Source organism: Haemorhous mexicanus, chromosome 3 (assembly GCF_027477595.1).
Source record: "Haemorhous mexicanus isolate bHaeMex1 chromosome 3, bHaeMex1.pri, whole genome shotgun sequence".
NCBI classification, from domain to species: Eukaryota; Metazoa; Chordata; class Aves; order Passeriformes; family Fringillidae; genus Haemorhous; species Haemorhous mexicanus.
Genome location: NC_082343.1, coordinates 100,138,214 through 100,163,553, shown reverse-complemented (window position 1 = coordinate 100,163,553; position 25,340 = coordinate 100,138,214). Strand labels below are relative to the sequence as shown.

The following is a 25,340-nucleotide window of genomic DNA, read 5'->3' as shown; positions in this document are numbered from 1 at the left end:
GAGGGTGCAGTTTTGGATAGGGAGTTTCATTTCAAGGATTCCTATCACAGGAAAGACATTCTTGGACCTGGAATAAGAGCAACTTAATTCTGCTACCAGGCCTGTATGACAGACTTATGACCTGACTTAAGACCTGTCAGAACTAAAGAGTGAGTACCTGGGGCTCTTCTGGTATTGCCCATGACAGAGGCTGAGTCAGGTCTGGTTTATTTATTTATTGTGGGATAATTTCTGCTGGAAAGGGTAGTGAGCGTTTTACTACTTAGTATTTGAAAACCTAACCTTTCTATTCAGTTGAGAGGGTGTTGTTCTTACTACTTGTTTTTAAAAAATTACTTGCCTTTTTATGGAATGTTTTCACTTTTTCTGGAGTAGTGATGGCATCAATTTTATCCTTACAGCAAAGAGAGCACTCATGCATCCCTGAAAAGTGCTCTATGAAACTTTTAAAAATAAATTTGTCCCTACAAGTTTATTATTTGTCTGTTGTAACTTTCCCACATAGGTGAAAAGAAATGGCAATTTAGGTGGATTGTCCTAGGAAGAGTATTGAATATAAAGGGTGCTGTAAAACCAGAAGGTGAGCAGTGTTGTGATGACTGGCTGAGGTCAGCAGAGAATGGGCAAGCCTAGCAAGCAGAGCAAGGGAACAGGGTGAAGCGTGTTGCAGACAAGTGTTGTTGTCATGGAAAAGGTATTGATGATAATCTGAGAGCTGCAAGCAGGGCAAGGTATGTGGGAAAAGGCAGTAGTTTGTGCCTGTCTCAGGCAAAAATCTAACAGGCTGCTGGGTCTAGCAATAGTCTGGGTTTCATGTCTGGAAAACATCTGAAGTGAATTTTCATGGCTAGGAAGATGTCCTTTCTGCTGCTTGGAACAGAGTTGTAGAGTGGCCATCTTCCAGCTCCATTTGTCCCATTAGGATTTTAGACCTTTGCATTTTGATGTATTTTCCCTATTGAACCCTTCAGCTGCTAATGTTTCCCACCAAAAACAGGATTACCTTTGTCTGTGGTTTTATGTTTATTTTGTGTGGCTTTTCCCCACAGGCTTTCACACTGCCTTTTCTAACAACCCGTCAGCTTTCTCAGAAGTCATAACCCTAGAGACCCCATGCTTTAAGGGTCCATTTTGGCAGTTGAAGTCTGTCCACATCAGTGTTTCAAATACACTGAACTGCTGTATTGAGGAAGAAGAAGCTGGTGCACTCAGTTTGTATTGGAAAATAGTAGCAAAGCAATTTTTTGAATAACAAAATCCTGCTAAAATTCAGCTGCCCAACCCTGGTGTACAGTTTAATTCCTGCAATTCATTCTTGACGGTTCTTTTGACTGACATGATTGTTCCTTTCATCTCCAAATAATTTGGTACCATCTCTACCTCTTGTAACTTATTTCTGTACATCATAAAAGGGCCTGTTCTGTCTAAAGAATGTCCTATGAGGTGCAGGATCTTTTAGTGACTTGTGCTCTACTGTGGCAGCACTCTTCTATCCAGGAGTACAGCAGAAGTAAGTTAACTTGAGAGAAGAACATTTGCCAAGGTTTTACCTCCTTCCCTTTTCCACTGCTCAGCACTTTAGGAAGATGGTTCAATGAATAACTCTTACTGCATCTCCTTACTGAGATCTCCTTGCCATGAAGTGCATGTTGTGTCAGTGGAGGGGGAAGGATATTGTGAAAAATCTGCTGCTTAGTCAGGATGTGGATATAAACCACAGAACATCTTCCAAATCAAATTTGGATTTGGGGCTTAGCATAAAATGAGGGCACGAAATAACTACATCCTGTGCAGAAAATCCTAATAGAAAAAGTCAAGATTACAGTAGTGCATTCTGTGTGGTCTGCCATGAGTAGAGAACAGCAGAACGGCATGTGGCAGGACTGTCTCACTTGTGTCTTTGCTTCTGCTGCTGTGAAAAGCATTTTCAATATTTGCATAATTTAGAGCATGACATTATGATTTTCAAAGCTTCAAACTGGAGTAAAGCATTTACATAATCTAATTAAATCATGTAAATGTTTTATGATAATATTCAAGTAAGTGCGAAACTTGTTCCACAGATGCATCCCTTTCTTAGGCCATTGGGGAAGCTGAATTTAGGCATGCAGATGTATTTTTCTAGCCCTGCATGCTCTGGGAAGGTCAACAGATTACTTACTGAATGCTCTGTTCTTAGTATAACCTCCAAAGCCTGCTTCTTAGAGCATCATCCTTCCAAGAAGCTGGAAGGTAAGCTGGGACCAGAGGGAAAGGCAGAGCAGATTTAAAAGGCTGCTTGCAACCTCTTATAATTTGAATGAAAGCGATGCTACTGCAGTATGTAATAAATTGCTTCCATTTCAGTGAACATTAAAATAATCCCATGGTGACCCTCTTAGCAGCAGCCCTGCCACATTTGGTATCAGATCTCAGAAAGCATGCATCGTACTTGGATGGGAAGCTACCAGGGGAAACCCCACAAATCCTCCTGGTGACTGTTGGGTTTGTTTTTGCCTCTGGCTGCACTAACTCACAAAATATTGGAAGCACTTGGCCAGCATCCATGATGAGAGATGCTGTCTTGTAGTGAGATTATTTAAATAATATATTTTATCAGCACACTCTCACTAAGCTGTCTTCCACAGTAGTTCTTAGTGAATCCTGTCTTTGCTGGGGTATACTACTGCAATAAGCAAATGAATTGAATCCTGATTTTCCAAATGTAGCCAAGCTAATGCTAAGCCAGTACTAATGAGATTCTTTTAGAAAGTGCAGCAGCACTGCTTTGCTAAAATGAATTTGTGTAATTGTAATTGACAAAAAGGTAGGTTCTTCAAGACAAGGCCCCTGCCTGTTCTAAGTAAGCTCATTGCCATTGATTTTTATCAGTGCCACACTGATCTGCTCTAACTGGTGACAGAAATGTGTGTGTGCATACACTGCCACAGTTCTGTGCTCTCACAGCAATTATAATGTTTGGGTTTGGATGTTTCCTGTGCCTGGCTGTTGACGAAGCCTGTGTGCTGTTAGAAATACAGGACTGTCTGCAGGCACCATGTGGAGCTGGTCTGTGCCTACACCATGACTGTGTTGAGCCCAGCAGCTCTGATTTTTTATCTGAAAACATGGCTGTCGTAAAGCTCCCCTCACAACATAGTGTGAAATCTGGGGATTCTGTTATTTATTGTCAAAGCACATAACAATATCCAGAGGTTGTAAATTAGTTTGGAGCTCAGCAGTATGGAAAATTCTGAATATGTGAAAGTCACTGCTAAACTAGCTGACAGGAAGGTGAAATATACCAGCAGTGAATTAAGTCTTCTCTAATTAGACATAGAAATCTAATTACTTTGCAAATTTTTTTTGTCTAATTTTGAAGGGAGTGAAGCTAGTGTAAATTTAAAATGGAAGCAGAGATGTTCAGCACATAGTGTTAACTGCCAAGGAGAAAACACAGTGACCTTATTTGCAGCTGCACATGCATCATGTGTAGGAATGCCTGTCATAGCCATAATGATTTAACATCAGGGCAGGCCAATATTTCTTGGTTCTTCCTCCGCAGTGTAGGCAGTTTCCTTTATAGGTGGAATGGGAAGCTGTAGGTGTTTCTGGTGAAAAATGGCAATGTTAGAGAGGTGCCCTTTACTACAAATCCAGCACTATTCACTTTAGTTCACCTCCCAAAAAGAATTTGCAAAGTCACAGCCTGGGGAACGAAGTCACAGGTGGGTGAAGTTTAAGTTTTGGCATTCTTGGACTCTGTTTATTTGATTACTCAGCTGTTGATTATACAATGAAAGTTGTGAAAGTAGGTGATGGGGATGTTTAAATCTCCTGAATTTTATTTTAAGGTGCCAAGACTATTTCATTGCAGGAAAGACTCCTTTTAGTTCAAAACCTGCAAAATTTTGGGCATAGTAGATATTTTACATTTGGACATGAAAACTCACAGAGCTGTTTAACATGAAGACATTTTTATTAGAACAGCTTTTCATACTTAGGACATTTTGTAAGATTACTAGTATTAAATGTCACTAAATATCCCATGTGAGTTGCTGTTATTAGTTCACAATAAAATCCCTTTTAACACTACATTAACAGGGCTATAGTTGAAGCATTTGGGCATTGAACACTTTCTGTGTTCAAAGAGTAAGGACTGGGACAATCAAATATAAAATACAAAAGGTCTGACAGTGTTCAGATCATCTCTAAAAGGATAATAAATTGATTTTAAGAAAATACTGCTTCATGGCCCCATCTGATGTCTACTTGTATAGATTCAGTCATTTTGAATGAGTTGTCCTGTTTCTTTTAATTCTCTCTCTTGTTTTCCTCATAACCTGCTCCAGTCCACCACTGCAAAGAATGTTTACTTCTCATATGGATATGGCCCTGTTGCAAGGGAACAAATTTGGGGTTTAATTTAATTTCCTAGTCTTTCTCCTTAATATTTATGCATAATCTTGCAAGTGAGACCACCATTTCCACAGAGAAAGAATTCAGCTGAGCCTTGCTGGAAAATTGTTTGTCCAGCCCTAGTGTCTGTGGCTGCATACCTGCATGTGCTTAAGACACTGAAGAAGCCACATGTAAGCACTGCAGGAAAGTTGACTATCATAGCAATACCTGACAGCCCTCAAAAATTTCTGAAGGAGAACATAAATTGCGTTGTATTAAGAAGAATTCTGCAATTCTTAAGCTCTGTTTTCTGTCCAATAAAAAATTTTAACTACCAATATTCCAAAATAAAAAAAGAACTGTCTTGATCATGTTATCTGTATTTGCCTTTGTATGTTGTTCCTAGCAAAAGAGAGCCTTATTACAAAGGAAAATCTGTCTTGCTAGGTTCATTCAGTACTTTTTCTGAAGGTTTTGGTGTTTGTTAATGCAACCTTAGTGTGTTCAGTACAGCTTTTTAGCAAGTTCACTACTTTTCCTGGTCTTTTAAAATGGTTTTATAAATGCTACAGTTAATGTCACTGACAGCATGCTTAACATGAATGAAACAATGAGTCATAGTCTTAAGTTTCAAAAACCTTCAAGTCTAACATGACTCCTCTCTTGTCCTTGATCAAACTGATTGGCATGTTATTCTAGTTGGCTGTAGCTTAAAATAATAACTGTATATTTTTCTTGTGTCTTGGGAACACTCTGGGTCCTGATAATCTCAATATTCTGAACATAGAATCAGTTTTATCCTGTACAACTACAGTGTCTGTACACATAACTCAATTAATTTTGTTTACATAATATCTAACTTTAAAAGAGAGAAAAGGATCCCTATTGTAATTATAAGAAACAAAGGCACAAGATGGTTTAAGTTATTTGAGTAAATTGAAGAAATGTTTGTCGATGTGCCTGAAAATCTTTGCCAGGGTCTTGAGGTTCTGTCCAGAAATTCACTTTTTAGGTCATTTTTTTTAGCATTATTGAAAAATTGCTTTCTGTTGATATTTATTAATCCCCTCATGATTAAGGAGAACACCTGTTGGTACAGTTTTTTGTATAACTGGAAGAGAGTACTTGGTCATTTAGTGTCCAGATAGCACAGTGTCCATCTGGAGATGAAAACATGCTGTGTTATGTGCACCACAGCTAGTTGCAGCTCATGGAGCTGTTTGCCATGTTCTGTAGTTACAGGCCCATCAGTTTTTCTTTCACCCTTGGAGAGCACAAAGATCATCTGAACTGAACAGCAGCAGTGTATTATAAGAATAACAACTCTGCACTGAAATCTAGAATTAAGTAGTTTTCATGGTCTACTCTTTCAAAGTATAGTGAGTTACCACTCCACTATGACAGCATGGGATCCTGTGTGTTGGGAAGGGAGTTTAATTTAAAAAAAAAAATCAAAAAAACCCCATACCTTCAATGCATCTGGTAATAGAAAAAAATTAATTTTGTTTAATTTTTAATCAGACAGCCTGAGACAACCACTGAGCACTACTTGACAATTAGAATACTAATGAAGTGCACACTGGGTTAGTCTGTTATTAAAGGACAGGAAACAATGCACTCAAAGTTGAGAGATTCTATTTCATTCCAGTCAAGTCTTCACATATTTACCTTCTTACTTTGTAAGAATTCAGGAAATGTTTGCCTTGTTTTCTTCTTTAAAAATCTTACCTCATGGTTAATTATTTTTCAAATACAGAAAGCACAGAAAGTGATAAGTGGCTTTCTTGTAAAACAATAATCTTCACTGTTTAAGACACCTTCTTCCATACCTTAAGTGTTTTCTTTTTGTTTGTTTGTTTTTATTCTTCCTCTAATGTATTTGCTTCTGTCTACCATTCTGAAACAGTTTGAAGTCTTTGGTTTTCATGCTTTCTATAAATTAGATATTGTAAGTATTTGTCTGTAGTGTGCAATTTCACAAAAGATAGTCTGTTTGCAGGAAGAAATAAGTTGCCCATGCCTAAAGTGTTTATTTCTTATAAAATTTATAAGCAGCTATCTATAGCACAGTTGAATATAGTAGACAATGCTTAATGAATTCAAATGAGTTCTGAGACATAAATTAAGTAGCTTAACCATCCATAGTAGCCATGTCATTCTGGCCTCACTGTGAAATGGATCTTTCAGTGCCCCTGCTATGTCACATTGTCAAGCAGAACCATATAATTATACCCTAGCTAGATTGAAGGATTCACAGTAGCTCACGTTAGGCCCCCTCTGCCAGTACCAGCTTTAAAAGTGTGTGGACGCTGTAGATGACTTAACAGGAATATGATCCTTTTGGTGTCATCCTTTCGTGCTGAAATCTGAACTCCAGTGCTTCCCTGTGGCCTTGAGCCAGGGCTTGGCTCTAGGCACTAGTGTTGAGCCTGGGCCAGATGTTTGGCAGGCTTGCTGCATATCCTCTGTTAACAGAAGAGAGTTGAGGAGAGGCTGTTAGTGCTAGGAGGAGGGAGACCAGTGTTACCCAAAGTACAGCCATTGGCCTTCCAGCAGGGAGCAGAGCAGAAAGGGCTTTTGGTCCTTGTTAGGGATCTTGGTCCTCTTTTCCATTTATTTTTCTCCTGTCCTTACCTCAGAGCAGGAGCTGTCAGTAACCAGCACCTCAGGACTGGGAGGCCAAACTCAGCTCACTGCTGAGCTCTGTAGATCCCTGTTTTACCCCATTCCTTGGTGGCTACTCTGCCCTGCATTTGCAGTATCAGTTTGTTCCCTTTCTAGCTGATTCTGCTCCAGATCTGAAGGTTGCTGTGGGAGACAGAGCCAAGTCTATAGTAGGGAATACCATTTCCCAATCTGTTTCATCCCACTGGGGATGGAAATACATTTAACGTGGGACACGTTAGCTTCTTTCATGAGTTGTTGAATGATGGCTGAGGAAGTCTGGCATGCCTGAAATTCTAATGACATGAATAAATGTTTGTTGCAATGCTTAGCAAAGAAATTGAAATCCAGATCATCCAGGCCAAACTGGGATATACCAAGCCAACAGCTGGTGATCTGTTAGGAAAGGTTTGTGCATCACTTGTGAATTTGCTTATGAGACATTTCATAGGGAAGTTTTCAACTTAAAAAAGACTGCTTAATTTTTTTTCTTTTTGACATTGTATCAATATTATCTCTACTTTACAAAAAGAGCATGTGGGAAAGTTCTGTTCCCTATCATCATTCTGATATTTTTTACATAATACTGTGCTGAATTAAAAAATTCTAGTAAATGAAAGGAAGAATTTTGATCCCCCCCCCCCCCCCCCCCCCGGTTTTCTGTAAAACATAAAATTTAGAGCATTCAAAATTGAATGAAAGAGTTGAAATCAAACCTCAAAACTAGATCTGTTAAAACAACACAGGTCAGTTTGTATCATAGCAGTATGTAAAAACAATCTGGCTTATATTTTTCTGCATTTTTTCCTGTTTTAAAAATACAACCTTTTATATAAGGACTTATAATGTCTTTTTTATGCATTCCTGATGTCAAGGGGTTGATTTGTTAGGATTTCTCCTTGCATAATTCCCAGGTCTCAGGGCTATAATTAGTTTTACTCTTTCTTTGAAATGCACAAAATACTCTGTTACTGTGGACTGGGAGAATTAGTAGGGAATACTTTTGCTGTAGTCCGTGGTTTTATATTTAAAGAGAATATGCATTTTTAACTGTTGGTTTGATGTGGAATCCAGGCTGTGTGGTAAAACATGCATGTATCAGTGAAACCCTTTTGCTTGGGGTGGCCATAAAAGCTTGCTTTCTTTGATTAGATAAATAATGTTACCATTGTTTTTTCATATTCTTTAATATTTTTCCCCAGATGATATTACTTCAGGAATAGGAGATTTTCTGAGCCATATTCTATGGTAATAGTATTATTGTGCAGCTAGATAAGTTCTCATGCAATGAGGAATAGCTGCAGTTTTATGTACTAAACAATTCTTGTGTATACCAAACAATTAAAAGAAAAATTAATGGAAGAGAGACAGAATATCTTACCGTCTTTTGGAATATAGAAGCCCTTGGCCATACATTGGAAATAAAGCTCTACCCCACTTAAACTGCCAGCACAGATCAATTAAAACCACTGTGTTCAGAGAAATATTTAATACCTAAGATGAAGTATGTAACTAAAATATGCAAGTTAATAAGCTTTCTGAGATCTTTCTGGGGATGTGAATAATCTCATGTTGAAGGTGGAGTGTAAAGAGTACAGAAAAAATTCTGAGGAGAATCTGGAGCCACCTAGAAGGTGTGGCAGTCCAAGGATGACTGTAGAGATTTTAATTGTAAACTGGGGCCAGATGAGCAACAAGTCATGCATTTTATTAAAAGGTTACAAACAGAAACTCACTGGAATAAGTTCTTCATATTCTGTTCATTGTCTTCAAGTTTTACTCCTCTCGAAGTTAGTATGTGTGGTCTGTTACATGGTAAAGTTGGAACCAGTATGGAAGGGATGTGGTGTCAGGCTGAGAAGGATGTTCTCATGCAATATTCCTGCTCACCCCTCTATGAGGTGGCAGCTTCTGCTGGGTAGGGATGAGGAATGGGAGCTGCTGTTTGTTTGTAATCAGCTGAGCAATTGGGTTTTGACTTTGTGTCCGGAAGTGGCTCCTGCTAATATTAAAAATGCAACTGTTTTATTTGCCAGAGATGGTGAAAGAATAACATTGGTAGATCACATCATGTGGCGTGTTGGCAAGTGCTGCTTTCTTTAGAGGCTCAGAGCCCCCACCTCTTAAAGAGCACTCAGGTTTCAGAGCACTGCTTGCTTGTTTGTCAATAGGTAATTCTCAGTAGTAAATGAGTGGAGGCTGAATTTACGTTAGAATCTGTGGGAGCTGGGAATGACCTCCCTGGCTGCTAGTAGTCTGAGCAGGCTTCATTTGGTTTCTTCAGTGGAGGTGTAATAATATATTGAAGTGCTGTTCTGGGCAAAGCAAACCAAAATAACATTTCCTTGTTTTACGAAGACTGAAGCTAGTACTGTCTTAAGATAGATAATAGAGACTTATCTTTTTTTTCTTCCCAACCTCTCCTGTCTTGGCCATCGAAGTTACAGTGAAAGCAATTGCATGTTTATTACTGCTCTGACCACTGTGCTTCTTTATAGAGATTTGTACTACTCTGTCATGTCACCTATTTTTCAGCCTTCCTGCACTGTATGTATGTGAAAGCTACCTGGCATGTCTGACAGTGCAGGAGAAGCCAAAGGTCTTGTGGTTTACAGGTGACATTTTGTATGGCTTCTGTATAGTGAGTACTTACTCAACTGAGATATGTTAAACCAGGAATACTGGTGAGGTAGCATTATTATTCTTATTACTACTATTATTATTATAAATGACTTGGGGTTAATGAAAAAAATTAACTTCTGTTCTAAATCACCATAAATCAATCCTTGTTGCCAAGATGAGTTGTTTAATTGAGGCATCAGTTAAACAGGAAAGCAAGGCACTGGTTGCTATTCACAGTTCTTGGTTACTACATTCAGATCTCTTAGCAAGCAGTACATTTTGCTAGAGACTTCAGCTTTTCATGGGAAGATACGTATCTGAAGTGCTCATCAGAAGATACTGGGGAGAAGAATGAAGCCCCCCTGATGTAGGGTGGAAATGGTCAGTGACCTGCTACATCAATTTGATACTCATGAGACTATGGGGCTGGATGGGATCCAACCCAAGGTACTGAGGGGGGGGCAGAAGTGCTCACTGAGCCACTTACATCATTCATCATCAGCCCTGGCTAACAGAGGGTGTCCCAGGTGCCTGGAAGGTAGCAAATGTGATCCTCAGCTACAAAAAGACAGAAGGAGGATCTGAGGAGTTACAGGCCTGTGAGACTTGGCCATCCTAAAGGTCTTCTTCCAACTTTAATAGTAATGTAATTCTATAAACCCATAATCAGTTGGTAAAATCATGTCTTCTGCTTGGAAAAAAAAATTGTGTTATTTAAAAGAACAAGCCTAAGTGAATCATATACGTACATGAAAGTAAAGGTTTCTGTAGAAGTCCCAAGCAGACATTGCCCGGAATGTGACAGATTTTATCCAAGAGAAAATGAACAAAATAAGAGGGAGACTTTTTTATATCCCAGATCTCACTAATACCCACTTTCAGGCATCACCCATGTTATCTTCTAAACTGAATAAACAAACTTGCTCTATTAGCCAGAGAAGAACAATACACTCAAAAGCTCATTCAAATGCATCTAGGCAAGAAAGGGAAAGAAATTATAACTCGACATAAATATGATATCAATAATATAAACATAAGGATAATGTCACATCTCCTAATCCACATCTCTGATGTTGAGTAAAGTTACAGACGCTGACTAGTGTAACTAGTTTGAGCACTGAACCAACATTCTTTGGATGTTTTGTTGGTTTAAGTTACTTGGCTTACTCCACAGGTAAGTTTTAACATGCAGATTAGGAATGACTGTTTTAGGAGAATGATGAGTATGTAAATTACTAACACCTGAAAAATGCACTGAGATGTCACTGTCTTGTGCAAATAAGAATTCCTGGCTAGACCAGATTAGCAAATTCAAAAGGTCCTCCTCTTTTTGAGAGAAGCTCCATCGGCTCTTGGAAAATGAGAAAAGGTAATTCTTTATTTTTTGGAAAAATGAGCCAGGTTCCTTCATTGGGTAAAGTGAAACATCAAGTTTTGGGCAGGGTGAGCATGGTTTCAATGCAGTCAAGTCTTGCATCCACAGATGGATGCACAGAAATGTAGCCACTGAGTTTCCAGTGGCTGAGGCCACTGTTAATAAGTGCCAAGCACAAGCAAGCACGATCTGTTTCCAGGAGAAGAAGTGCAGTAATTGGAAACAATTAAGAGAACATACACTGAATACAAAATAAGTTGAATAGTTAGATTCCTTCTGCTGTTATATTAGTTTAATATTGCTGTGAGACCTGGAGAGAGCATATTCAGGCCAATAAAATTCTTCTTGAGTGCTTGGGAGTTAGAGCTACATCACTTGACATCTTTAGTTTGCTTCTTCCTTCTGACCCTAAATGCAGCCAGGAGTAAATATGGGGAAATTTGGAAGCTAGCCTCTTTACTGTTACCCCAGTGTAGATAAATAATAGCTTTCCCTCATGGCCCTGTTTTTCACTAGACATAGGATGAATGAGGAGCTAAGGCTACTTCTGTCCTGTGATCAGAATCCAGTAAACTAACTCAGCTTAAAGAAACCTGTTTCTTGGCCTCAGAGGGAAGCTCAGAGAAGACCTCAATTAAGTGCAGTGGTAGCAATTTGAATTAGCAGCATGAAAGTAAAAAAGTAGATTCAAGTAGGAGATAGGGATTTAAAAGAAAATCTTGAGTTCTGTAAACAAGCGTGCTTAATAAAAAAAGTTAATGTGTAAAAGCTGTATAGCTACATTTTTGGTATTACTCAACACTGTGGGCTACACCTCTTGATCAAAAGGGCATAATGCAGCACCATTTGTAGACTTGTTCCTCTTGTTTGTTGTGGTTTCTTAGGTTTACACTTTAGCTCAATAGGTAATTTTTTTTTTTCATCTTCAATTGTGCCAGATTTATATAACTATGGGAAAGAGCTGGACTTTTCCTAATGTATATTATTATTTCATAACCCTACTGGTAGCAGTTATTTGTCAATTTTCCTCTGAAAAATGACTAGGAGAATTAGTTTCCAGGTTGTTTATTAACTGTTTATAAGCCACTCTATAATCACATGTCTATGTTATTCCTAAGACATCTGTATCAAAGACTGATTTCCAGATTACTGTCTAAGGATAATTTGCAGTATGAAGACATAGCCTATTGGATGAAGGTTTTTGGTTTGGTTGGTTTGGTTTTTTGGTGGAGTGAATCGCAGATAGAGTGATGTTGGAAGGGACCACAGTGGCTCATCTCTCCAGTTCCCTGCTCAAGCAGGGTCATCCTAGAGCTCATGGCATAGGATTGCAACCAGATGGTTCTTGAATTTTTCCAGTGAGGGAGGAGCTTCCCAACCTCTCTGGGCAATCTGTTCCAGTGCTCAGGTACCCAGAGTAAAGAATTCCTTCATTGTATTCAGTTGAAACTTCCTGGGCATCAGTTTCTGCCTCTTGCCTTATGGCTTGACACCACACCTGACTCCATTCTCCTGGCACCCTTCCTACAGTGAAGCTGTATCTGAATATGTTTCAGGATTGTCAATAATACATAACATTCACTGAAGCCAAGAATTACTGTGAATGAAAAGCCTTTTGTGACCAAAAGCATGTTATAACCACTTCTCTATTTAAATAAGTTGAATAAGCGATTTCATAATTGTGACTTTGATAAGAGATTGCCTTGCCTTCGACAAGAGATTTTATAATAATAATAATTTTATATATGACTTAGGCTATGAGAAAAAAAGTCCAGTTGTCCTCTTTTTGAAATCGAAATAGAGAAGTACCTGAGAAAATTCAATCATCAGCAAAACATAAGGCAAAACACTTGGTGTCTAATGATATGGTTTTCAGAAGGAGGCTTGCTACTCATATCGTTTGTGGGAGGGAAAACCAGTATGAGAATAAATGTGTGTTTGTGACAGGGCATGTTCTAGTCTGATACATTATAAGTAACTTAAGCAATTAGAAGAAATAGCAATTATTTTACCTTAGAATTCTTCTGCTCTTCAGCAGATGCTTTTGGTGGTGGGTGAATAATTGAGTGTAATTGTTTTTAGAATCTCTGTCTGGAGACTTCACCTGTCATGTCTTCTCTGTAATTCATTTTTCATTTTCCATCTTCCTTTCTATTATTATCATACACTATTTTGAGCTGCCATGGTATTGCTTGCTTGTGATGTACTCAGCATGGGTGCCACAATGCAGAATGATGTACTAAACTTCCACTTCCACTTACATATATATATATATATATATATATATATATATATATATGATATACACCACAAATTTAATTGGATATATATGACAAATTTTCTGTGACAGAAGTCTTGAAGCTTAACAAGGAATAGTATTGTATCATCCTGATACTTGGAAATTATTTCACAACAATTTTAATGAAGTAAGGAAGCTTTGCTGGAGCATCTCATCATTGCCTCCAAATTCCTTTGGCTTTGAAACATTCCAGGGATTGAAGTTAGTGATTTTTCTATTGAGTCTGTTCAGTTCTTATTTTGTGTTTTTTACTTGTAAAGTGAATAAAGCACCTATATATTTATAAGCTACACTACCATGGCCTTCAGCAAACATTGCAGTTGATTAAAACATTGGTCAGAGCAGTTTTATCTGATTCCCTCAGCATCCAGAGGTTATGAACCTCAGCTTATTAGGGCTGTATTAGTGATGTGATTAATGATATAATACTTCTTCCTTCCAGTTTCTCTGCAGGTTGACATCTATAGCAACAGGTCATCATCAGGGAAAATTCTCAAGTAAAGTCTAATAATGATCCCATTTTATGGCTGGAAAGTTTGAATCATGTTGGAGATTCATACTTAGCAGTTAGAACCAAACCCTTACTAGAAAACATATTATTGGTAAGAGAAAAATGGATGGGGGATAAATGTAATTCTTCTAAAAGATCAAAACTAAAATGTGTCTCCTGGTTTGTTTATTTTTTACGGTGGGGTTTTTTCCCCCTACTTTTCCTGTCAAAGATGCCACCAATATTTTCTCATATTTGGGACTACAACATCCATAAACTCATCTAGAGCAAGAAATGTTGCATCAGTGTCTGTTGTACAACAAATTGTGCTTATACAAAGGAAATTTAGGTATTTGATAGTATGTCCTTAAGAAAGGAGATAGCCATTTATTGTTTTGGAAATCTACCTTGAAAGAGACTTTGAGAAGCCATCCTTGTGCCCCCGGCAGAATCAGATTGTCAGTTCTATTTTGTAGATCATCAGTGATGGAAAACCCCTTGATAATCTATGCCAATATTTCATTATTAGTTTCAATTGAGTGATTTTCCTATAAACTGGATATATGCTGGATCTTTCTGGTTGGTATTTGAGCCCATTATTACTTGTTCTGTCCATCACTGGTATGGAGAACAGATTCTTTCCTTCTTCTTGTTCTTCTTTTGTGCCTTAGGTTTTTTACCTCTGATAGTTCTTGTTGATCTGCTATTAAATGTCTCCTCTGTGTGCGATTCCTTAAGTATCTAAAATCATTGTGCACAGGTATTATTGTGATTCAGAGATCAGAAATAGCCCCCAGGTGTCACTCCCCACTTCTTTTAGTTAGTAACAGGTTACTAACTAGCTTATTTTTGTCCTATCTTGAGTAAGCACTGTTTCTTCAGCTTGTAAAACCTGTTTGAATCTTTCACCAGTCTTCCAACATACTTGCAATCCCTATTGTTGTCAGCAATGTTTTCTTCTATCTATCATCTAGATTGTTAAGAGAAATGCTGAAAAAAGACTAGACCCTGGACAGACCCTCTGAAGTACCATACAATGCATCTTTTTATTTGACAGTGAAACATTGGTCCTCGGTGGTACAGTTATCTAATTTCTGTTTTCAGCTTTCATTGTGACTTGCTGAAGTCAAGATGAATGACAATCACTCCTCTTCTTCTAAAAACGCCTTTTAGCCACAACACAGGAAGAAATTGGATTGTTTTGTCAGTTCATTCTTAACAAATTCATATTGATTGCCATTTATGTCTGTGTTATCATATAGCTGCACACAATTGCTTCATCCAGAAATGTTCTTGAATATGAGGTTCAGTTTGACTTGTCTGTGGTTTCTCAGTACCTCTTTCCTGCTGTTCTAGGCACAGACATGAGACATCACAGAGCTACTATCAGTCCTCATGTCAGTTCAACTATTTTTTAATATATCTTCACTGATACTTGTCAGGCCAATGAGATTTGGTACATGTAATTAATAATCTGTGTTCTTATTTGAGCTCTGACTGTTGTTGCTGTTAATTCAGCATGACACCGATGGATCTTGTTCATATAGACTAACGCAAGAAAAGCTCTCTGGCTCTCTCTACATCCTCTCTGCATTCTCTCTGAAGCGTTGGCTAATGTAGTCTTTCTAGTTGTAGAACCTGATTTATTTGTTCACAGCTTACTGCCTCGATACTTTATGTTTAATAGCTTGCATAATTCTTGTGGGTGCTTGAACTTGGAATTATATGGAAATTTCTGGAGAAGGATATTTGGTCCTTTTTTAAGAGCATGCTTAGGAGGGACATGTTTCTGGAAGGTAGTCTGTGGTATCTTGGTTCTGAAAAAGGTCAAATGAGGAGAGAGAAGCTTATGAAACAGGCAGATGATAGGCACAGGGGTCAGAAGGAGGCTGGAGTATTCATACACCTAGGAAGGGCAAAGTGGCTGCTGGATTCAAACAAGACTGAAGAGGAGAAATGTAAAGATGTGGTAGGGAGAAAGGAACTTAATTTTCAAAGCTTTTTTGTATCTATCTAATTTGAGCAGTCTGAGATTTTCCTCTTGAAAAAAAGAAATATACTGTTTTACTTCATGTTTAGATAATGCAAGTTCTTTGGTGTTTTGCAGCACTCACTTTAAGGGTAGGCTATTGGCAGATTGGCTTCAGAAGTTTGCCTGACCTGATCTCTGCTCAGCTGTGATCATAGGGTTCCTTTGTTTCTTATAGTCATGTTCTCTGTCTTGACCTCTTTGCTTGTGCTCCAGCTGTTTGTGCCATTCTTTTATGCTCTTCTTTAGTGATCTGACCTAGTTGGTAAGCTCCTTTCCTGTGTTTGAGGTCAATGAGGAAGTCATGATTTAGCAAGGCTAATCTCTTAAAACACTTCTGTCCTTTTACATGGAAATGGGCAGAATTTTTTTCCCTCATGCTGTCAACTCTATTTTACTGGGGGTTTTTTTGTGCATTAATGCCTGATTTCAAGAATGAGAGGTCCATAGGGTTCAGTCCTAACTTCCTGTAGGACAGAGTACTTGCTCTTAAACTCATGGCTTCTGGTTGTAACTTTGTCTGGTTTTCACATATTAGTAGCAACCAGCTTCTTCCCTGTGAATTGTTGGGTCAGTCTTTATGGCTGGGTGCTGTTCTGTATAGCTGTTCAAGTGACTTCTTGTAGTGACTTTTGTGTCCTTTGGCATCCTCCTCATCACAGATCCACCTCTGACTTATTTTTCAGCTCTCCTTCTTGCTTTACACCAACAGGTATCATCGAATCAAACATCTCCTTCCCAGCCTTGACTGGAGCACAAATGTAGGTGTCTCTTCTTTCAAGTGCAGCTTAGAACTATGGGCAAGATATTGATATTCCTACCTGAGCATGGCTCACAGCTGCAGGTAAACACAGAACAAACAGAGGGCTAGAGTGGTCTGCTCCTCTGTGTATTATAGCATTTAATGACTTCGCCTTTTATCCCCTTTAGGCATACTTCCATTTATTGCTCAAACACGTCACACCATGGAAGCTTTTAATAAGTTAGTGTTAGTTGCAAACTGATGCATTTTCTGAGGCCCATTTTCTTCTCCTCCAAACACATAGTGAGGTATCCTGAATTCTGCCTGTGGGTATTTTCAAGAAGAATTTGGAAAAGAAGATCTGACTGTATCAGTGAAGAAGGACATAGAAGACTTTTACTTAAAATTATGTATAATTAGACTATTATCTTCTAAATGTTCATGTATGATCTTGGAGGAAAACTTTCAAGCATAAAAGAACATATTTAGATCTATTTAAAGACAACTGGATTATGTGATAAGGATTTCACCTTAATTACTACAAGACACTCAAACAACACTAAAAGGGCTTTTACTGTGCAAACTCTTTTCTTTTTGAAAATGCTTTGGCTTAACTGTTGTGATGAATATTATTTGGTAAATTACCAGGAATTTAGAGAGGACTCAAGGTAATCTAAGGCAAATTTAGAAAAATAAGATAGAATATTCAACTGCTGTGATTTAATTTCTTGTAATATATTTATTTTAGTAATATAACTCGTTGCAGGAGGATATTGAAATGTGTCAGAAGTATATTACTTTTTTGTAGGGATACTGAGAACATTTGCACTGGGTAAATTCTTTTTCTTGTCCAGACACAAACAACTAAAACATATATTTATAAGGTATAGATTTCATCTGTTGTTCTCTGAATGACTGATGCTAGGTCATGTCCAGAAAAAAATATTTAATTAGATGAACATTATTTGTTGTTTGGAATGATAGTCTGTATATTTTGTTTGATATTTCCATGAATGTCTAGAGGATTCAGAAATTACAAGTTTTGTCCTAATGTAAAATTTTACACAAATTTTTTAATGGCTTTTCTTTTTCTTTTATAAAATACAGCAGTTCATATGAGATCCAAAGGAAATTAGCAGAGATGAACAGAAGTCAGAAAAGTTGAACATTTTCCTGGTAAAAATTTTATGTGGCCATGAAAATGATGGATTTCATGATATTTTTTTTTTCAGTGTAGTAACAGTACTAATTGTAGTTTGCCATCAGTGCTAAGCTAGGATTTTGAATTTAGCCTGTGGCAGTGTAACAAGAACTTATGCCAGCTTGCAGAGCTGTGCAACTGATGAAATCTCCACTCTAAGATGATCCTTTAAAATGTGTGAATGCAGAACTCCAGCTCTGTTGATCTTTGAAAAACATTGGAGCACTTTCTACTCTGATTTGTGCCAGTATAAACCTCAAACTATTTCATTGATGACTGTTGACTGGTTTTCATGAATGCGCTTGAAATAGTGGGTTTTTTTCATTTAAATGGGCTTGGATTTGTGGGCAGGGAGGGGCTAAGGAAGGAAAAATGTCCTTTTAGCATCAGGCAGCCTGGCATACTGCTTTTATCTTGGGCTAGACCTGTCCCTGTGTGACAGTAACCCATGCAGCAAGACTGTAGTAAAGCAGATTATATAACACCACCAAAATCAGAGGGTCTTCATTTATGTTTGTAGATGCAGAGATTTCTGGAACACCTACACTGTCTTTGTGGGTTTTTTAAAAGCACAAAAGTAAATTAAGAAACAAAACTAACTAATTTGCTTTTTTCCTGAAGCTTCAACCTGTAATTTGCTTAGGAACATTTTCAAAGTCCTTTCTAAGCCCCTGTACTTCAGTTTTCCAATAAATTGTTAAGATAAAACAGTCCAGTGGTAATATAATTGATAAACATAATGTACCTAGCATATCTCTGATGTAATTCTTCTGAGGAAAACTGAAATAAGTAAAACAAGAACTAATAGTCTAAAGAGATATTAAAGGTGCACTTGGAGTTGCCTCTATTAGAACCTGAAAATTATTTCCAGGCTAGATAAGAAAGATGTGCATGTTGTAGCTCTGAATAGTTTGGCTTTGTAATGTACTCACTTTGTAGTGTAACACTTCACAAGTTAAACCCACAGCAGCCATGTTTCTTCTTTCTACCTCTAAATAATGACTAATTATAGCTCTTGGGTGGGGTTTATGTTTCTTTGCCACCTTCAGAGCTGTGTGAAGGAGAGGGATGGAGACCCTTATTCCAGTGAGTAGTTACTGGTTCCTCCCTGGCCAGTGACTTATGAGTTTTCTGTCATGGAGTTTGATCTGTCTAGAGGCCAGACTTCTGGACTGAAGTAGTTCCCCCTTCCTTCTGTAGTCATTGGAGAGGAAGGGCCAGCTGGACAGAGCGAGTCATCCCACTTATCTCAGGATGTTGATGAATTGCCTTGTGAAAGTACTTTTCCATAGAGGAAATTTAGGCAATGATCTCAGCCTATTAAAAAGGGATGAAAATATTCTTACTGTAATGGGAAGCTGTTAGTAAGCAAGGAATAGTCCCACCTGCCTCCATGCATTGCTCCCAGTATTGCTCTGCCTGTTTCTCGTAAATTATTTTAAATGGCACCGGACTCTAGATCAAAGCAGCACTTTTATAAGACTTAAGTATTTTAACTAGAACTACTTTTCTGTTTGGAGGCCTCAGTCTTTGGTACCTGTTATTGTACGCTCCCCTGAAGGAAGCTCTAGAGATCATCTAGCTTAACCTGCCCAGAGCAGATCTGACTTTAAAGGTAGATGAGATTGTTTGGGTCCAGAGGCATGTAGAACATCTCTAAAATGAGACAGAAAAGTTGTAATGTGTGGGATGTACAAGTCAGCAATCCCAATCTTCATTATTGTCTCATCTTTTTTTCTTCCTATCCACAGTAAATCAGCTTCTTCAGAGTTCCCATTTTGGAATTACCTTCTGAGCTGATTGCAAAATCCCAAAGGGTATGGTTCCAGGAGCCTAATCAGGTGCTAAACCCTTGGGGTATCAGAGCAGTTCTTGAGGGATGCCCTCCAAAGGCACTGCCATCTAAGTATGTTTTGCTTTCTTGTGAAAGAACGTTTTTCATTGTTTTAATTTCATTTTGGATTTAAACAGTTCTGTAAAATGTATAAATGTGCAGAGTGCAAGTTTTCTCTATTTAGTTTGTTTCCAAAGAAGGTTGTTATTTTGGAGATCAATGGCAGGCATTTGGATAAAGCCAAAAGTGATACTTCATATGTGTCCATTGCATAAGACAGATGGTGAATAACAGAGAACTTATATATTGAATGTGCTCCTTCAGCCTATGTTGTTTTAGTGTTTAAAAAGCGATGCTTTCGTTTCCAATACTCAGCTAAATCTGGGGATGCAACTATGCTTTCTACAAAGCTGAGAAACTACACAGGATCATTCTTGTGTCATCTCCAGGTGAAAGTCAAAGGCTGTTTCTTGCTATGTGGTGTTATGGTTTACAGGCATTATTTGTGGGTATGACAGTGGCATTCTGTGGCTTACCTTCCAGTTTTGGCAAATTTGGTTCAAGGAGGCTTTTTGTATTAACCTCAGTCAATTCCAAACCCAGACATTTGGCTTTTTGAGAGTAGGAGAATTCCTGACTTTTATTCTGGTTTTGAGAATTGTGGATTCTCAAGCACTACAGACCCTTCTAAGAGTCTTGAGAACTTTGTTTCCCAGGATTAAATATTGGAAAGTTGTCTACTGTGATGATTTTTTCCCTCTGGATATTAAGGCTCCTCTATTCTGCCTCTGCTGTGGAACATTACAAATTGCTTTCATATGACTTGTGTTTCCCACTGAGTTGCAGATACTTTGGATTTAAAAACAGCCCTGTAAAGATAAAGCTCTCCTAAGAATTTTCATTTCTATTGAAGCTTACAATGTTAATATTTTTAGCAAAGCTTTTCAACTTCTGTTACAGAAGGTATGCTTTCCTTACTAGATGAGGCATGTTACCTCTCTGTGGGAATCCTTCTCATGTCATAGCCAAAACCTGGCAGTTAAAAAATCTTCTATTTGGACTTTATTACTTTCAGCAGAACCTTTCAGTGCAAAACTCCAGATGTTTTAATGCATTAAAAAAAGCCACTCTGTTGCATACACCTCGCCAAATCAATTATTGGGTGAAATGTTTGTGGTGAAGCAGCAGTTAATGGAAGAGTGGCAGATGTCAGACACAGAAGTGTCCATTTCACTGTGGTGCTCCATGGTCTTTTGTGACAGCTAAATGAAGCAGCTCAACAGCTGTCAGCATGTTAATGTTTTGGATCAAATAAACACGCTTGGAAGAACTTTCCTCTGATTTTTAAGACTTAATGACTTTGAAGGCAGCCATGCTTCTTTGCAGATGAAGTTTGAAGTGTTTTGTAAGTGAGGCCAGATGCAATGAGGAATGACATTGGACTGCAGGATAGGCTAGTGTATTTTGATTTCATTGGAGCTGTGTAGCTGAACCACAATGGGGCTTAGAAATTCCTACTCAGTCTAAACATCAGAAATAAATCAAGGTTGCAGTGAGGTAGATAGTTTTCTTCCTTTGCTTTACTAACCATGGAAAAACCATAGAGAAATAAGCATGTGGCAAGATTTTAACTTTTGAAGAGCGTGAAGAGAAATCAATCAAAAAAGCTGGACGCATATAAACATAAACCTGATATAACATCTGTCTGTTTCAGTCAAATACAGTGCAGAAGGCTCAAGGATGAATGTATGATCATTTAAATATACGTGTTTGGGGGTTTTTTAGTTGGTCAGTGATTGCTTTATAACACAGCTGATTCTCCATGAAAGTTTCTGTTGTGCCTGAAGGTTTTCTTGATTGACTTTCAGACCTCAATTGTTTTGGAGTTGCAGTGCCTGATAGAGGTGTAATATATGGACAGATCCTGCTGCTTGTAGCTGGCCTGTTCTTTTTTCATTTCAAGATTTGTTTTCAAGTAGTTTATCCGCTTCATAGGATCTGAGAGGACATCTGTTATTGTTATTAAAAAAATACAGCTGGTGGGATTCTCTTTGCCATTATACTTTTCATGGTTGACTGTCAGACTAAGTAGGGGCATAGCTTTCAGCACCAAGGCTGCTGAAGAAACTATGATGCTAATTTATCTCATTGATTTATTCTCTTTAATCTTGAGTTCTGCTGCTTTTTTTCTTCAAGTGTCTGCATCTGACTATGGTTTACTGGCCTGTGTAACAAAACAAGAAAAACACAGAAAACCAAAGTTCTAGGTAATTCATCCAGGCTTGAAGGAATGAGTGAAGATTTAGCATCATCAGAGTGTCTTAAAAATTAGGAAGAATCATTTGTGATGGCATCTGAGGTAACCACAAGGGTGCTACATCTTCAACTGTCTCTACGGATGGAGCAACAATCACTTATTTCCTGACATTCCCTGCCATTCCCAGTTTCTAACTTTTAAAGAGTGTGAGCATGAGCAATTATTGAATATCTTATCTTTGTGCTCTGTCATTTGTCAGCAAATCAGAGTGGAAGCTTAGTGAGTTCCTCATTTGAAGAATGCACCAGGGCTATGGAAGTTGAGAGAAGGAGTTTGCCTAGGAGCTTTACAAGAAAAACAACCCTTTTTCTTCGTTAACCCTGGGAGCTTTAGCTTTCATAAAGAAAAGTGAAACCAGCAACAGTTAGATACTAACTCACTCTTCTAATATTTCTTTTTTTTCTTTAATGCCAATGTGTGTATGACAAGCAATTATTAATGATCATTGTAATGAGAAATATTAAAAACATTTGTATGAAGTGAATGTAAAGTGTAATGCTGTTGAAAAATGAGAGTTGCTGTAACTTAAGCATAGAAATTTGCAGCTTTTGTTGCTTGGGTTTTTGATTTGGCCACTGTTTCAGGAATCATGGCATTTAAATTCTGTGGCAGTTGCCCCACACGAGGGATCAGAAGGGAGGTCTTGATAGCCATTGCTTCAGAGCCCCATGGCAGCAGGTCTGGCAGACTTCTTTATTAAGTCCTCTACAGCGGAAAGGTCTTTGCATTTCTCTGTACTCACTTCTTTCTGGAATTATTGCAGTACTGTTATCAGTTAGCAGACAGGCCACCATGCCTTGCTTGGTGAGCTTCTCTTTTCCTCTGCTTCTCAGGCCAGAGGTGCCCCTTCCAGTTCTCACAAATGTGTCCTTTCTGCTTTGGTCTGACCAGATGTTGGTGTGGTGTCTTGGTGTGGATTTTATTACATTATTACACTATTTTGGAATGGAGTTTGGTTTGTGGATTTTATTACATTTTCTCAGCAAGTTTGGACAATCATAGCCTTAACTGTAATTGTAAAATATGTAGAGAACTAGAACAGCTGAAAATAAGATCCTTAATTCATGGTTATGACTGTCAAATTCTGAACTGGTTTTTATGCCATATGGAGTAAGTATGTCCCATTAGCTGGTTTTGGTCTTGAAAACAGCTCTAATCACAGTCATTTTTTACTAACTCCTCTTTCATGCTCACCCTCAAATTCTCATATAAGAGCCTTAGCACATAGAAATTATAATTCCCATTTTTGAAACCTCTAAAAATTTACAGCTGCCTTTTTCAACTCAATAGGAAGTTTTACCCTAGAATATATTTTGCTACCTTTACTTTTCACCTATATGGCAAATGAATGTTTTAATCACAGTTTTTGTAGGGATTGAATATTTTTCAGGTTTTGATTTCTAAGTTGAAATTGGGTAAATAAAATATGCACAATCTCCATGTCAATAGAAAGCAAGGAGAGTTATAAAGCAAGATTCTACATGTGTAGCTTTGCAACAATAGAATAAAAGGTGGGATAATGAACTGAATTTGTATCTAATTACATAAATAATGCATTTGTGTAATTGTCTAGTAGGGGCATGCTAATGAACAAATTACTTTTAATTGTAGGTTGCTTGATTGTTTCAGAAATATAATTGATTGTAATCAAGAATCAATTAAATGCTGGTAGTAATTGTATTTATCAAATTTAATATAATGTATTTTAGAAACATTTTCAAAAAAAGGAAGTATTAAAGGACTATGTTGGTGTAATGTGTTCATACCATTGGGTTGATGGGGTGGTGCTTGCTATAACAGTGCACAATAAAAAAGAAATGTGTGTTTTCTTCTCATCTTTGTTACTAATCCCATCTGATCTGTGAGGATAAACAAGGGTTTAGACTTGCTCAGTATTCATGACTCTTAGCTTGCTGTGTGAAGTGGGCTTTTATAGAAACCAAGAGCCCCCATGTGAGACTCCTTCAGCGGTGTGATGCTTTGCAGTCCTGACCAGATGAGAGCAGTGCTCTACACAGCAGGGAATCCAGACCTGCCTTCCCCAGGTGCCCTAGATTCACTTTCTCCTCTGGACTATTTTTGGATTTTAGTGTGTCTTGTGGAACTGTTAGCTTTTACTTCCAACTGGTTTATTATTCTTTTTGTAAATAAAGCTTTATCTAGTGGTTTCAGTTTGAAGGATCTTTAGGTACATGATGTGCACAGAAAGGCATTAGGTCTGCCTTCCCATGGCTCTGCTGGCTTTACACATATGAAAGACAAACAATTAAATGAAGTCAGTATGACTCTAAATGGATAATCACCTGACCAGGTAAATGAGGAGGGCTGTGTTTTAACATAGCCCTCATTTTGCTGTCATATGCAGATGCTTTGTTAATGCTGAATCGGTTTTGGCCTTTGTAGAAAGGGCCAATTTTGAAGCCCACTACACTGTACATGGGAGAGTGGATTGTCCATTAACTCCATAAAGTACAGACCCTATGGCAATTCATGTTTCCATGGGTTTGCAGGTCCTAATCAACAAATTTGACCAGATTGTTTGCCATGGGAAAACTGAAATCTCCACTAAGGAGTAGGTAAAGCACAGAGTTCCCTTCCAAGGGAAGCTAGGGACCTGTGATCTACTACTGCAGGTAAGGAGAAGCACTTCTTTGACAAGTGTGCAAAACACAAAGATAGTAAATATAGAGAGTGCCATCTACTGACCTGTAAGGGAGAAAATATATATATATGTATATTTATATGCAGCATTGTCCAGAATGAGTCAATAAAGTTGTTGATGTTGTGCTCCAAATGGCTTCTTGACTGTAGATATGTGAGTCTAGCTGGGGCTTGACTTTCCCCTTTAGCATCATAAAAGAATCAGTCAAGCTGCCTGATGTAATCTTGGTGTCTCTAAAAACTTGTCCTTGTAACCAAAATGCCGAGACTGATGTGCAAAATTTCAGTGGGGAGGAGGGTTTTTTTTAAAACTATTGTTTTTAAAATCAGTTTGGGAAGTATCTAAACTAGGTATTTTCCAAAGTTTTTAGATCTGATGTCACTGGAAATGTGATGGAATCTGTATTTTGTCCTTGGATCTTTTGCTGAATGAGCCATGGAGTAGCTGCAGAAATAGAAGCTGGGTCACTCTGTTTTGGGTTTTTTTTCTCAGAAAATTAAATGCTGAGTTTTCATTTTACTACAGAAAAGTGCTCTATCAGGTAATATCTGACTATCACTATAAATCACTCATTAGTTCAACACAGAGAAATTATCAGAATTACTTGTTTTCCTGCCTATGGGGGCTGTTATTGCAGTACTGAGTTTTTGAATTTGAGGATGAATACAGTGACCTTTTGGGTTTTTCTTTTTTTTCTAGCACTGTTTTCTAAACATAAAGGCAGG

At 38.0% G+C, this 25,340-nt stretch overlaps 1 protein-coding gene across 1 annotated transcript in view; it reads left to right on the top strand.

Moving 5' to 3' along the window:
• The window catches only part of EIPR1 (EARP complex and GARP complex interacting protein 1), a 104,657-nt gene extending 80,869 nt beyond the window's left edge, over window positions 1-23,788 (top strand). Inside the window, exon 10 of the mRNA XM_059842830.1 lies at window positions 21,833-23,788. The gene's annotated coding sequence lies outside the window, so the exon portion shown is untranslated. The remainder of the gene's footprint in view (window positions 1-21,832) is intronic.
• The last annotated feature ends 1,552 nt before the right edge of the window (window positions 23,789-25,340 follow it).